Source organism: Mercenaria mercenaria, unplaced genomic scaffold (genome assembly GCF_021730395.1).
Source record: "Mercenaria mercenaria strain notata unplaced genomic scaffold, MADL_Memer_1 contig_749, whole genome shotgun sequence".
Classification (NCBI taxonomy): domain Eukaryota; kingdom Metazoa; phylum Mollusca; class Bivalvia; order Venerida; family Veneridae; genus Mercenaria; species Mercenaria mercenaria.
Window position 1 is genome coordinate 44,479 of NW_026463647.1, and position 13,858 is coordinate 58,336.

Here is a 13,858-nt window from a genome sequence, read left to right on the forward strand (position 1 = left end):
TGGGAAATTGAAAATGCTGTTCAAATTTTGATTAATGTTTAAGTTTAGGAAAACCTAGTCTCTAACTAAACTCTTTTTAAAAACAAAAAAAAAAAAACATTCTGAGAGAATTTAATTAATTACATGTAGAAACAATAACATTTAGCATGTCAACCAGGATTCTATATGAGTTGTACTAGTGACAGAGTTTCATTCCTAAGATGACCCAGTTCTAACTAAGATAGAGACTTTATAAAGACAAACATTCGCATTAATTTTTTGAAAGACAAATTCGCAATATATAATTTTGAGTGTTAACATAATATTAAATAATTCGACATAGGGTCTAAAATGCTTTGTTTCCGGTATCAAGCTCAAAAAATAGGGCACATAGATCGGATTTTTTTTTAATTATTATCATTTTTATTATTAAGTGAGACATTTTAGAAGCAAATTTTGGGTAAAAGAAATGAATACAAATAATGGTGTTATACCTTTTGAGCATAAGTAAATTAATTTCTAGGTTGAAGGCCAGTAATTCAAATTCTCCTTTGTTTCATATAAAAAACGACAAGTTCAGGTCTTTTTGGTGTATCTTTATAGATCATGGTTTCTTCCTGCATCTACTTTTCATAAAATTTCTCTCATAGTGAAATGCCAGTCAGTTGTGGTCTGCTACCAAAAATAATGGCGCGTATTTACTCTTGTCCGTGCAATAAACACCAACTTCCGGTTCCGACCTATGAAACATGCCATGTGGGGTGTTTGATATTTTCAGTCAAGTGTGTCATTTGTTTAGTATTCGTTGTCTAGATACGAAAGGGAATTATAAAGAAAAATGTCGCCTATTAAAATACAGAATTCTTACACACATTCTACTTACAAAAACAAAGCAGTACACCTTAATTTAGGTCCCAATAAAATTTTTATATCATTAAGTGAGTAGATAAATTCTAGTCGTATAAATGCATATTAAAAAAAAATGGCTGTTATGATTGCACTAAATATGTAATGGAATGGACACAACAAGAGATATTCGCATAAAGTTTCCTGTATATGTTGGCAGAGTTAAAATGAGTTCATGGCTTTATAAATCATTTATTTACAATGTATAACATTTTTTCTTCAGGTAATGGAAAATGGTGCATCAGGGGCAGTTGTAAATGTGGTAGTGTATCAATCCTTCTTCTTCTTAACTATTTGATATAATATAACAGGCAAATTGTTGTTTCATGTTTATTCCAAAATGTATATTACACACTTAATTATATTTTATCTGGCTAAGGGTACTCTATAATTTGTCTTATTGACTTGGTTTTATTCCTAAAATGGCCCAGATCAAAATGTGATTTAAATTTTATAAAGACGACCATTCTGATCACATTTCAAGAATAACAAGTTGACTTCAAATCATTTCGAGTGTTATATGAGAGGTCATGGTCGTGACCGTGGCGCTCGAGAAATGTATGTTACACATTTATCCATATCTTTTCTTGCTAATGTTACTGTATGAGTTGTCTTACTCAGTTATTTTTTTTAATCCTAAGATGGCCCAGATAAAAATATGATTTAATGTTAAATAGCCGAACTGTCTGATCACATCTCATCAATATCTAGTTGGATCTGAGGCTTCCTAAGAGATAATACGATAACATAATGTTTCGACAATCATTAGGTGTACTTGATGGCCCAGATTCAAACCTGACTTAGATTTCAGTAAGGCAAGCATAATGGACAAGTTTTTAAGAAGATCAAGTAGAAATTGTAATCTCTCAGTTTCCACTTATTTGTTCAATCTCGACTGTGATGAAAGCTTAAAGGTTAATTGAACCACTCTTGAGTCCACTCCCTTGAAAAGCTGTAAACACCTATAAAACATAGATATCATTATTTGAGTAGATAGATGCTAGACGTATAAAGGCTCTTTTCAAAGTAGAGCTCTGTTTCTTTGATAGCACTAAAATACACATGAAACAAGATATTCACTGGAAGTTTGATGTTTATATTTATACTGTTCAAGTTAATTTATATCTATACAAAACTAAATTTTTACAGTGTCTACCTTGAATCTCAGGATAATGACAAAAGGAAGACGATGTAGTGTATCAATCATTTTGCATTTTTTACGTATGTAATTTTACAAGGAAATATTTGTTTATATTTTTACTCAAAGTTAAAAATTAATTTTTAACCGAATACCTTAGAGAGCCTTAGACATTGCGATAACATATCTCTAATCTCTCATCTGCCATCCTTAGAAAATGTAAAACGTGAGCAGTTGAGGCACTATATCGCTCATCAGACCTAAACTGTACTACAAATGACCAATTTCCGATTTGAACTCCATGTCATTAAGGCAAACATTCTGATCTGGTTTCACGTAGATCAGGATGAAAATGTAGTATATGGGAAATTGGAAATGCTGTTCAAAATTTTGATTCATGTTTAAGTATAGGAATCCTAGTCTCTAACTGAACTTTAAAAAAATTCATTCTGAGAGAATTTGATTATTTACAGGTAGAAACAATAACATTTAGCATGTCAACCACGGTTCTCTATGATTTGTACTAGTGACAGACTTTTATTCCTAAGATGACCCAGTACTAAGATGCAGACTTTATAAAGACAAACATTTGCATCAATTTTATGAAGGACAAATTGGCAATATATAATTTTGAGTGTTAACATAATAATAAAATGATTCGACATAGGGTGTAAAAAGCTTTGTTTCCGGTAACAACCTCAAAAAATTATGGCAGGTAGATCGGATTTTTTTAATTATTATAATTTTCATTATTAAGTGAGACATTTTAGATGCAAATTCTTGGTCAAAAAATGAATACAAATAAGTGTGTTATACCTTTTGAGCATAAGTAAGTTAATTTCTAGGTTGAAGGTCAGTAATTCAAATTCTCCTTTGTTTCAATAAAAAACGACAAGTTCAGGTCTTTTTGTGTATCTTTATAGAACACCGTTTTTTGCCTGCACCTGTTTTTCATGAAATTTCTGTCATAGTGAAATGCCAGTCAGTTGTGGACTGCTACCAAAAAAATGACGCATATTTACTATTGTCCGCGCAATAAACACCAACTTCCGGTTTCGACCTGCCAAACTTGCCATGTGGGGTGTTTGATATTTCCAGCCAAGTGTATCATGTCTTCTGTAATCGTTTCCTTGATACGAAAGTGAATTATAAAGAAAAATGTCGCCTATCAAAATACAGAATTCTTACACACTTTCTACTTACAAAAACAAAACAGTACACCTTAATTTAGGACCCAATAAAATTTTTATATCATTAAGTGAGTACATAAATTCTATTCGTATAAATGCATATTACAAAATATTTGCTATTATGATTGCACTAAATATGTAATGGAATGGACACCAAAAGAGATATTCTCATAAAGTTTCCTGTATCTGTTGGTAGAGTTAAAATGAGTTCATGGCTTTATAAATCACTTATTTACAATGTACAAATTTTTTATATTCAGGAAATGGAAAATGGTGCATCAAGAGCAGTTGGAAATTTGGTAGTGTATCAATCCTTCTTCTTCTTAACTTTTTAACATAATATGACAGGCAAATTGTTGTTTCATGTTTATTCCAAAATGTATATTACACATTTAACCATATTTTATCTGGCTTCGGGTACTCTATAATTTGTCTCATTGACTTAGTTTTATTCCTAAAATGGCCCGAATCAAAATGTGATTTAAATCTTATAAAGACGACAATTCCGATCACATTTCAAGAATAAGAAGTTGACCAAACCATTACTGGTGTCATATGAGAGGTCATGGTCGTGACCAACGTGGGACTCGAGTAATGTATTTTACTCATTTAACCATATCTGTTCTTGCTAATGGTACTGTATGAGTTGTCTTACTCAGTTATTTTTTTTTTAATTCTAATATGGCCCAGATAAAAATATGATTTCATGTTTTAAAGCTGAACAGTCTGATCATATCGCATCAATATCTAGTTGGATCTAAGTCTTTTTGAGAGTTAATACGATATCATAATGTTTCGACAATCATGTGGTGCACTTCATGGCCCAGTTTCAAACCTGACTTAGATTTCAGTAAGGCAAGCATAATGGACAAGTTTTTGTGAAGATCAAGTAGAAATTGTAATCTATCTGTTTCCACTTATTTGTTCAAACTCGACTGTGATGAAAGCTTAAAGGTTAATTGAACCACTCTTGAGTCCACTTCCTTGAAAAACTGTAAGCACTAATAAAACATAGATATCATTATGTGAGTAGATAGATGCTAGACATATAAAGGCTCTTTTCAAAGTAGAGCACTGATTCTTTGATAGCACTAAAATACATATCAAACGAGATATTCACTGAAATTTTGATGTGTATATTTATACTGTTCAAGTTAATTTATATCTATACGAAACTAATTTTTTACAGTGTCTACCTTGAATCTCAGGATAATGACAAAAGGAAGACGATGTAATTTATCAATCATTTTGCATTTTTTACGTATGTAATTTTACAAGGAAATATTTGTTTATATTTTTACTCAAAGCTGAAAATTCATTTTGAATAGAATTCTTTAGGGAGCCTTAGACATTGCGATAACATATCTCTAATCTCTCATCTGCCATCCTTAGAAAATGAAAAACGTGAGCCGTTAAGGTACTATATCGCTCATCTGACCTAAACTGTACTACAAATGACCAATTTCCGATTTGAACTACATGTCATAAAGGCAAACATTCTGATCTGGTTTCACGTAGATCAGGATGAAAATGTAGTATATGGGAAATTGGAAATGCTGTTCAAAATTTTGATTAATGTTTAAGTTTAGGAATCCTAGTCTCTAACAGAACTTTTAAAAAAATACATTCTGAGAGAATTTGATTATTTACAGGTAGAAACAATAACATTTAGCATGTCAACCACGGTTCTCTATGAGTTGTACTAGTGACAGACTTTTATTCCTAAGATGACCCAGTACTAAGATGTTGACTTTATAAAGACAAACATTCGCATCAATTTTATGAAGGACAAATTGGCAATATATAATTTTGAGTGTTAACATAATATTACAATGATTCGACATAGGGTCTAAAAATGCTTTGTTTCCGGTAACCAGCTCAAAAAATTATGGCAGGTAGATCAGATTTTTTGTAATTATCATAATTTTTATTATTAAGTGAGACATTTTAGATGCGAATTCTGGGTCAAAAAATGAATACAAATAACGGTGTTATACCTTTTGAGCATAAGTAAGTTAATTTCTAGGTTGAAGGTCAGTAACTCAAATCTCCTTTGTTTCATATAAAAATCGACAAGTTCAGGTCTTTTTGTGTATCTTTATAGAACACCGTTTTTTTTTCTCCATCTGTTTTTCATGAAATTTTTGTCAGAGTGAAATGCCAGTCAGTTGTGATCTACTACCAAACAAAATGCGCATATTTACTCTTGTCCGCGCAATAAACACCAACTTCAGGTTTCGACCTGCGAATCTTGCCATGTGGGGTGTTTGATATTTCCAGTCAAGTGTACCATGTCTTCAGTAATCGTTTTCTTGATACGAAAGTGAATTATAAAGAAAAAGTCGTCTATCAAAATACAGAATTCTTACACACTTTCTACTTACAAAAAACAAAACAGTACACCTTAATTTAGGACCCAATAAAATTTTCATATCTTTAAGTGAGTAGATAGATTCTATTCGTATAAATGCATATTACAAAATATTTGCTGTTATGATTGCACTAAATATGAAAATGAATGGACACCAAAAGAGATATACTCATAAAGTTTCCTGTATCTGCTGGTAGAGTTAAAATGAGTTCATGGCTTTATAAATCATTTATTTACAATGTATAAATGTTTTCTTCAGGAAATGGAAAATGGTGCATCAAGAGGAGTTGGAAATTTGGTAGTGTATCAATCCTTCTTCTTCTTAACTTTTTAACATAATATAACAGGCAAATTGTTGTTTCATGTTTATTATGGTACTCTATAATTTGTCTTATTGACTTAGTTTTATTCCTGAAATAGCCCAGATCAAAATGTTATTTAAGTTTTATAAAGACGACCATTCTGATCACATTTCAAGAATAACAAGTTGACTTCAAACCATTACAGGTGTCATATGAGAGGTCATGGTCGTTGCCAACGGGGCTCGAGTAATGTATTTTACTCATTTAACCATATCTTTTCTTCCTAATGGTACTGTATGAGTTGTCTTGCTCAGTTTTTTGTTTTTAATCCTAAGATTGCCCAGATGAAAAAATGATTTATTGTTATAAAGCCGGATGTGAGGCTACTTGAGTGTTAATACGATATCATAATGGTTCGACAATCATGTTGTGCACTTGATACCCCAGTTTCAAACCTGACTTAGATTTCAGTAAAGCAAGCATAATGGACAAGTTTTTGTGAAAATCAAGTAGAAATTGTAATCTATCAGTTTCCACTTTTTGTTCAAACTCGACTGTGATGCAATCTTAAAGGTTAATTGAACCTCTCTTGAGTCCGCTTTTTTATATGAGAGGTCATGGTTGTGACCTACGTGGGTTCCGCGACTCCACGGGTTGAACAGCCGACAAGTTGTCTCTGGAGTGTGAACGATGTATTTCTATAACTTAACCACAGACACTAGTGTTTTTGCTTGGAGGGCCCTAGACTCTTCAAGACAAACACTATGACAAAACTTATTAAAGTCAGATAAAAAATGTGGCCTCAAGTTTTAACAATATTTTCGTTGATTTGATCCAGTGACATAGTTTTTGATCCTAAATGACCAATTTCGAAACTGAACGAGAATTCAAAAGATAAACATTCCTGACAATATGCCATGACGATTTTGAAAAAAATGTAGCTCGCGTAATGAAAACAAGCTTTTTACGGTTTACCCCAGTGGCCAAACTGTAGACATTACACAAGACAGAGTTTGAGACTTGATATATTTTGCATCAACAACAGGTAGTGAACAGCTTGAAAAAACTGTGGCCTCTGTTGTTTAATTTGTCTTTTTATATTATTGGACTTAGTGATCAAATTATTTTACCAGAAAAAAACCTATTTTGAAACTTTACGTAGACTGCATAACAACCGAACGTTATCACCTAGTTAGTGAAGAGCAAATAGAAAACATGGACCCTACAAAATTTCTATAATGAACTTGACCGTCATTCAGTTTGGACAGTATCATTAACTGTTAAAATGGTTGTTTACCAAAAAGATACTGACTGACTGGCGAACTTCGCAAATCATGATCAGACTGCACGGATGTGCAGGTTGATCATGATTTACACTGGTTGCAAAAGCAGAATTAATCGTGTCCAGCATTGTTAACATTGTTTATATAATATTTGTCCTAGGTCTATACTCTGGATTGCCCAATTTTTAATGAGTCAGAAATTATATTGAGTAAAACATTTATACTTAGTTTTATTAAGATTAGATTAGCAAGATGAAACATTTTTAGTGTAAAACTGTTGACGACACATGATGATTACAATATTTAGCTCAGCTTGATGTCATCATCAGTATAAGTAATTGAATATTAGTATGTACAGCATCTTTCACTATATAAATCGATATAAACCGAAATATATCATCAGGTTGCACTTTGTCTATTTCTAAAACTCAAACTGAGGAATAATAAGGGGAACTGATAGCTGATCGGACTACCTAAGTTTTATCTATTTTCTGCGTATTAAAAGGAAACAGAAAAACTGTAAACACCAATAATTTTATCTTTACAAAACTAAATTTTTACAGTGTCTACCTTGAATCTCAGGATAATGACAACAGGAAGACGATGTAGTGTATCAGTCATTTTGCATTTTTTACGTATGTAATTTTACAAGGAAATATTTGTTTATATGTTTACTCAAAATTGAACATTATTGTTTTAACCGAATATCTTAGGGAACCTTAGACATTGCGATAACATTTCTCTATTTCTCTCATCTGCCATCCTTAGAAAATAAAAAACGTGAGCCATCCATATATGTGATGGCACTATATCGCTCATCTGACCTAAATTGTACTTCAAATGGCGAATTTCCGATTTGAACTTCATGTCATTGAGGCAAACATTTTGATCTGGTTTCACGTAGATCAGGATGAAAATGTAGTATATGGAGAATTGACAATGCTGTCCTAAAATTTGATTAATGTTTAAGTTTAGGAAAACCTAGTCTCTAACCAAACATTTTTCAAAAAACATTCTGAGAGAATTTAATTAATTACAGGAACATTAAGTTCTCTCTGAGTTGTACTAGTGACAAAACTTTATTCCTAAGATGACCAAGTTCCAGCTAAGATATTAAGTTTATAAAAACGAACATTCGTACAATTTTATGAAGGACAAATTGGCACTATATAATCTTGAGTGTTAACACTATATTAAAATGAGTCGACATAGTTATCAAATTTGCTACCGTAATTGATCAAGTTTATAAATAAGCTGAACATGGTTTACGTAGATCAGATTGAAAATTTGGTCTCTTGAGTATTATATCACATTTGTTTGAAATAAACCATAATGACTTTGAATTTTACTTTTTCGTATCAAATCTACATAACGTGATCTCTCACAAGATCGAATATATATATATACCAACAAGGTATAGGTGTGTAAAGTAACCAGATAAATTGATGTAAGACATAAATTTCGAATGTTAACATTACCGTTCAAATGTGATGTTCTTGAGTTTAAACAAATTTCTGAGGAAATGGACGTTTATCGACAAAACATTCATTTAGACAGGTTTTTACATGATTATTGCTAGCATGGCGTTATCGCATGTTTGTGTCTGTTTACATGTGATGTCACATAAGGTTTACTACATTTCAGTTTCGTAGACTATGGAACGCCGCTATAGATAGATATAAGAGGCGGATACATGATAGTCCCAATTTGGAAAATGATGGGCTGGACATGGCTCTGTAAAAATTGATAACTAGCTTATAGCACGCTCGACTACTCGAAAACTCCTAAGTTAAACAAGGACTATGGCTGGACAAGACTTGCAAAACCGTCTTTCAAACTATTACAATTTAATACAAATTAAGTTTTAGCTCCACTATTCGGAGTATATACTACGTCGGCGTCGGCGTGACCCTTCTTTGTTAAAGTTTTTGTTTTTCTGTCATATCTTTGTTAATATTACTTATATCTTACTGTAACTTCACATAAACATTGTCAAGTATGCTAAAAAAATATGTGTAGGGGCTGAGCCCATAATACCCAAGGTCAAGGTCACCAAGGTGTTATACTTACGTTATTTTTAAAGTTAAAGTTTTTCGGCAACCTTTGTTTTTCTGTCATATCTTTGTTACTATTGCTTATATTTTACTGTAACTTTACATAAACATTGTCCGGTATGCAAACAAAATATTTACAGGGACTGGACACATTTTATTCAAGGTCAAGGTCACCAAGGTCTTATACTTACGTTATTTTTAAGGTTAAAGTTTTTCGGCAACCTTTGTTTTTCTGTCATAACTTTGTTACTTTTGCTTATACCTTACTGTAAGTTCTCATAAACATTGTCCAGCATACAAACATAGTATATGCAGGGGCTGGGCCCATTATACTCAAGGTCAAGGTCACCAATGAGTTATACTTGGAATTATTTTCACGTTAAATTTTTTCGATAGCTGTATTAATAGACATATCTTTGGTTCTTTAAAAGATAATGACTTGCAATTAAATCTATTTGTTTATAATCATCATCTGCATGTGTGGTTACATACCCAATAACTCTAATTGTATTTTTGACAGAATTATGCCCCTTTTGTACTTAAACATTTTTTGCAATCTTCGCTTTCTGGATATTACTTTAATGCAATATAAGATAAAGACTTGAAACTTAAAATGTATCTTTATCACCATCATCTGCAATAATAAGTAATAATTCCCATAACTCTGATTTGTATTTTTAACCAAATTATGCCCCTTTTTTACTTAAATTGTTTTAACAAACTTCGTTTTCTGGACATAACTTTAGTACTATATAAGAAAATGACTTGAAACTCAAAATATATCTATACCATCATCATCTGCATTTGTTGTAACAATCCTTATAACTCTAATTTGTGTATTTGATGGAATTATGCCCCTTGGTGTATCTTCCTTCTATAGTAGCGGTCTCTTATTCAGACATATATTCATTTTACTGTCAGATCCCCAAAAGTGGAGCGCGCTGTCTTACGGACAGCTCTTGTTATTATGGTAATGACAACAATTTGTATTCAAAACTTCAACTAAATTTTCTAGGTCAGGTAAGGGACATATTTTGAATAAGTTTCTAAAGAAAGTTGATGGACTGAAATCATTAGTTATCATCGTAAGAGTTCTTCAACAGCAATCATCTTTTTAAAGTACAATGTAATCTCTGTTTTCATCTTGGTTATTTCTGTTGATCTGATGACTGGGAGCACTATGTGAAGTTTTAATTAAATACGTAGTACTTTATACTAATCAATTTTAGGTCGATTGTGAAACAAGTCCTACAGCATATATTAATCACTCTCGACACCTCATTCCTGATACGAGGGTTTGAAAGAAGAGGCCAGTTTCCCTATCAGTGCTGAGCGACAAGTAAGGAAGCTACTTGTATCATTTTTCACGTCTTTGGTATGACGCGACCGGGGATCGAACCAAAGACATCCCGCACTCGAAGCGAACGCTCTACCACAAGGCTATCGAGGCGATTGTTTGCAACGTGAGAAACTCAACAAATACATTTTTTTTCTGAGATACAGCTTAATAATAATTTACATGTAAAACTTAGATATATTTTCTAATTTAAGAAAGGACAATAATGTGTATGAGATTCAATCAATAGATATTTAACTTGGTTATTTCCGTAGGTTTCATGACAAAAAATGTCTTATGTAAGGTTTTGATCCAGCACATGCAAAGAATGCCGAGATATGACCTTACATGCAGATCTGTAGGCAAGGTATTGATGTTAACGAAGACGACACTAACAAAGCCAAAACGTTAGCTTTCGATTTTACTGTTTTGGTTTATTTGCCGGTCAGTATTCCATAATTGGACAGTTAGACTATTTTTGTCCCGACATTTAGTATCACGAACCATTATGTTTTCTCATTTTCTTTGTAATCACAATAACGAAAGTCTGAGGTTTAGTGTTCCCTGACCTCAACAGAAAATGATGTTTCAACCATAATAACAATAAAATCATAAAATTACTTGACACAATGCCTTTTCATTACAAATGATGTTTTATTACAAGACAGTATGAGTATATCCATTTTACTGAATGTTACATTGATAAGACAGTATTGAGCCTGTCCAATTAAAAATGTTTATTTTAAGTATTGTACTACAAAAAGAAAATGTCTACTCTCTATAAAAGTTGACGGTTTTTGGTCAAATCTCAAGTTATTGATCGGAAATGGTTTTCCTTGTCCTGGCCCCTGTGACCTGGACTTTTAATATAGTGACCCCAAAACTATAGGGTCATCTTCTTTATAAGCCCTACCTACAACCCTTCAAAGTTTGAAGGTTCTAGGTCAAATGGTTCTCCAGATAGTGATCGGAAATGTTTTCCATATTCTGGCCTCTGTGACTTTGAGCTTTAATAGAGTAACCTGAACATTAATAGGGGTCATGAACACTGCATATATTATCATTTTATTAAGTTTCAACAATCTAGGTCTCCCATTTTCAGAACCATGTGACCTTGACCTTTACTGAAGTAATCCCAAAATCAATAGGGGCAATCTACATTGCATATCCAATCGTTCTACCAAGTTTCAACATTCTGGGGAAAGTGGTTTTCAAATTATAGATCAAAAATTATTTTCCTTGTTCAGGTCCCTGTGGCGGTGACCTTAAATAGAGTAATCCCAAAATCTTTAGGGATCATATTTACTGCATATCAAATCATCCTATGAAGTTTCAAAATTCTTGATCAAGTAGTTCTCAAATTATTGATCAGAAAGTGTTTTCCCATGTGTAGGCCCCTGTGACCTTGACCTTTGATGCAGTGACTCCAAACATAATAGCAATTGTTTAGTTAAGTCCTATCACCCTATGAAGTTTGAAGGTTCTTGGTCAAATGGCTCTAAAGTTATTGATCGGGAATAGTTTTTCGTGTCCTGGCCCCTATGACCTTGATCTTTAATAGAGAGGCTCCCAGAACTAAAGGGTCATCTACTGTATAAGCTCTACCTACAACCCTATGAAGTTTGAAGGTTCTATGTTAAATGGTTCTCCAGATGGTAATCGGAATTGGTTGTACATATTTTTTCACCTATGGTCTTGACCATTAATAGCGTAATCTCAAAATTAATAGGGATCATGTTATTTGCATATCCAAACACTTTACTAAGTTTCATTAATCTGGATCAAGTAGTTCTCAAGTTATTGATCGGTAATTATCTCCCGTGTTCAGGCCCCTGTGACCTTGAATTTTACTAAAGATACCCCCAAAATCAATGGCGGTCCATGCATATTGCATATTCAATCATCCCATCATTTTTCAACATTCTTGGTCAAGTGGTTCTCAAATTACTGATCGGAAATGGTTTTTCATGTTCAGGTTGCTGAGACATTGACCTTTGATGGTCGTACCACCCTATGAAGTTTGAGGGTTTTAGTTCAAATAGTTCTCCAGTTACTGATCGGACAAGAAATGTGACGGACGGATGGACGGACGGTAGTTCCTACATAAATGATAATTATGCTGCTACTCATTTGTCCTCGCTTTTGATCTTCTATCCACATAAAAGAAAAATAGCCACATGAAAGCTTACGAAATGAATGACGTCAGAGAAATGTACAGTATGGACAGAGTAACGAACGAACAGGGGAAACTTAATATGTATCCTTAGTGTGAGGGGGAGACATAATTATATAGAATAGACACAAAATAGAATGAAGAAAGTACACAGTGCAACAAAATGTACAATATAGCAAAAATGAAATATGATCTCCTTTAGTACCCGTTTACACTGTTTCTGTTTGAGACAACAGGTTTCTAGCAGAGTCAATAAATAAAGACATGTAAAGCAGAGTTTTTCACTAATATATTCTGGTTTAAAACAATCAATATCAAAACGAAAATAAACAAATAAACAAATGAAATTTCAAAATTGTTTGGTGTTCGAAATGGCAGAAAGGGGGGTCCCAGTTAGGTGTCTGCGCAAAATGTTTTTTGATTTTATTTATACTTTGTGGTAATATACCTACATGTATTAAGTTTCATTAACAAGTGTTACTGTTACCAGTTTTGACTTACTTTTATAGATATTTACATTTAAAGTGGGTGGGGTAATCTGACATGTGACCAGCCAGGAACACAATTTCTGTTATTTTTTTAAAAATGGTTCAAACCTTTTACCTGAAACTTTCATGATAAAATAACTGTGCAATGGACATTCACACAATATATTGCATTTTAAATTGTACTGAATACTTTTTTCATTACAGAGCCACAAAGTGGTCTAATCAAATTTACTGATTTTCAATGGACGAACTTTACCAAAAAGGTAAAACATTTTTTATTAGTTGAGATATTAAGGTGTTATTTTCAGCAGATATTGTAAACTAAATAAACATTAAAATGACAGTATATCAGTATACTCTGATTAATATTGGAAGAGTGGTACACTCTCAAACTGGGAAAAAGTGGGTGGGGTAAATAAATATTCGAAGCAACACTACAAAAATTGTGCAGTTGTTACGAAATGACCTCAGATTGTCTATTACTATCTTAATTGTGCCCCCCATGAGTGGTGGGGGCATATAGATTTGCTCTTGTCCGTGCGTCCGTCCGTCCATCCGTCCGTGCGTCCGTCCGAAGTTCGTGACGCGCCTAGCTCAAAAAGTATTTGATATAAATTGATGAAACCTTGAAAGAGTCT

The 13,858-nt window shown here is 32.8% G+C and overlaps 1 long non-coding RNA gene across 1 annotated transcript; it reads left to right on the plus strand.

Moving 5' to 3' along the window:
- The first annotated feature begins 1,112 nt into the window (after positions 1-1,112).
- Positions 1,113-13,338, plus strand: LOC123553752 (uncharacterized). The gene is made up of 4 exons (XR_008369697.1): positions 1,113-1,147; positions 3,474-3,512; positions 5,844-5,882; positions 8,814-13,338. It is a non-coding gene; the product is annotated as an uncharacterized LOC123553752 (long non-coding RNA).
- Positions 13,339-13,858: the final 520 nt, after the last annotated feature.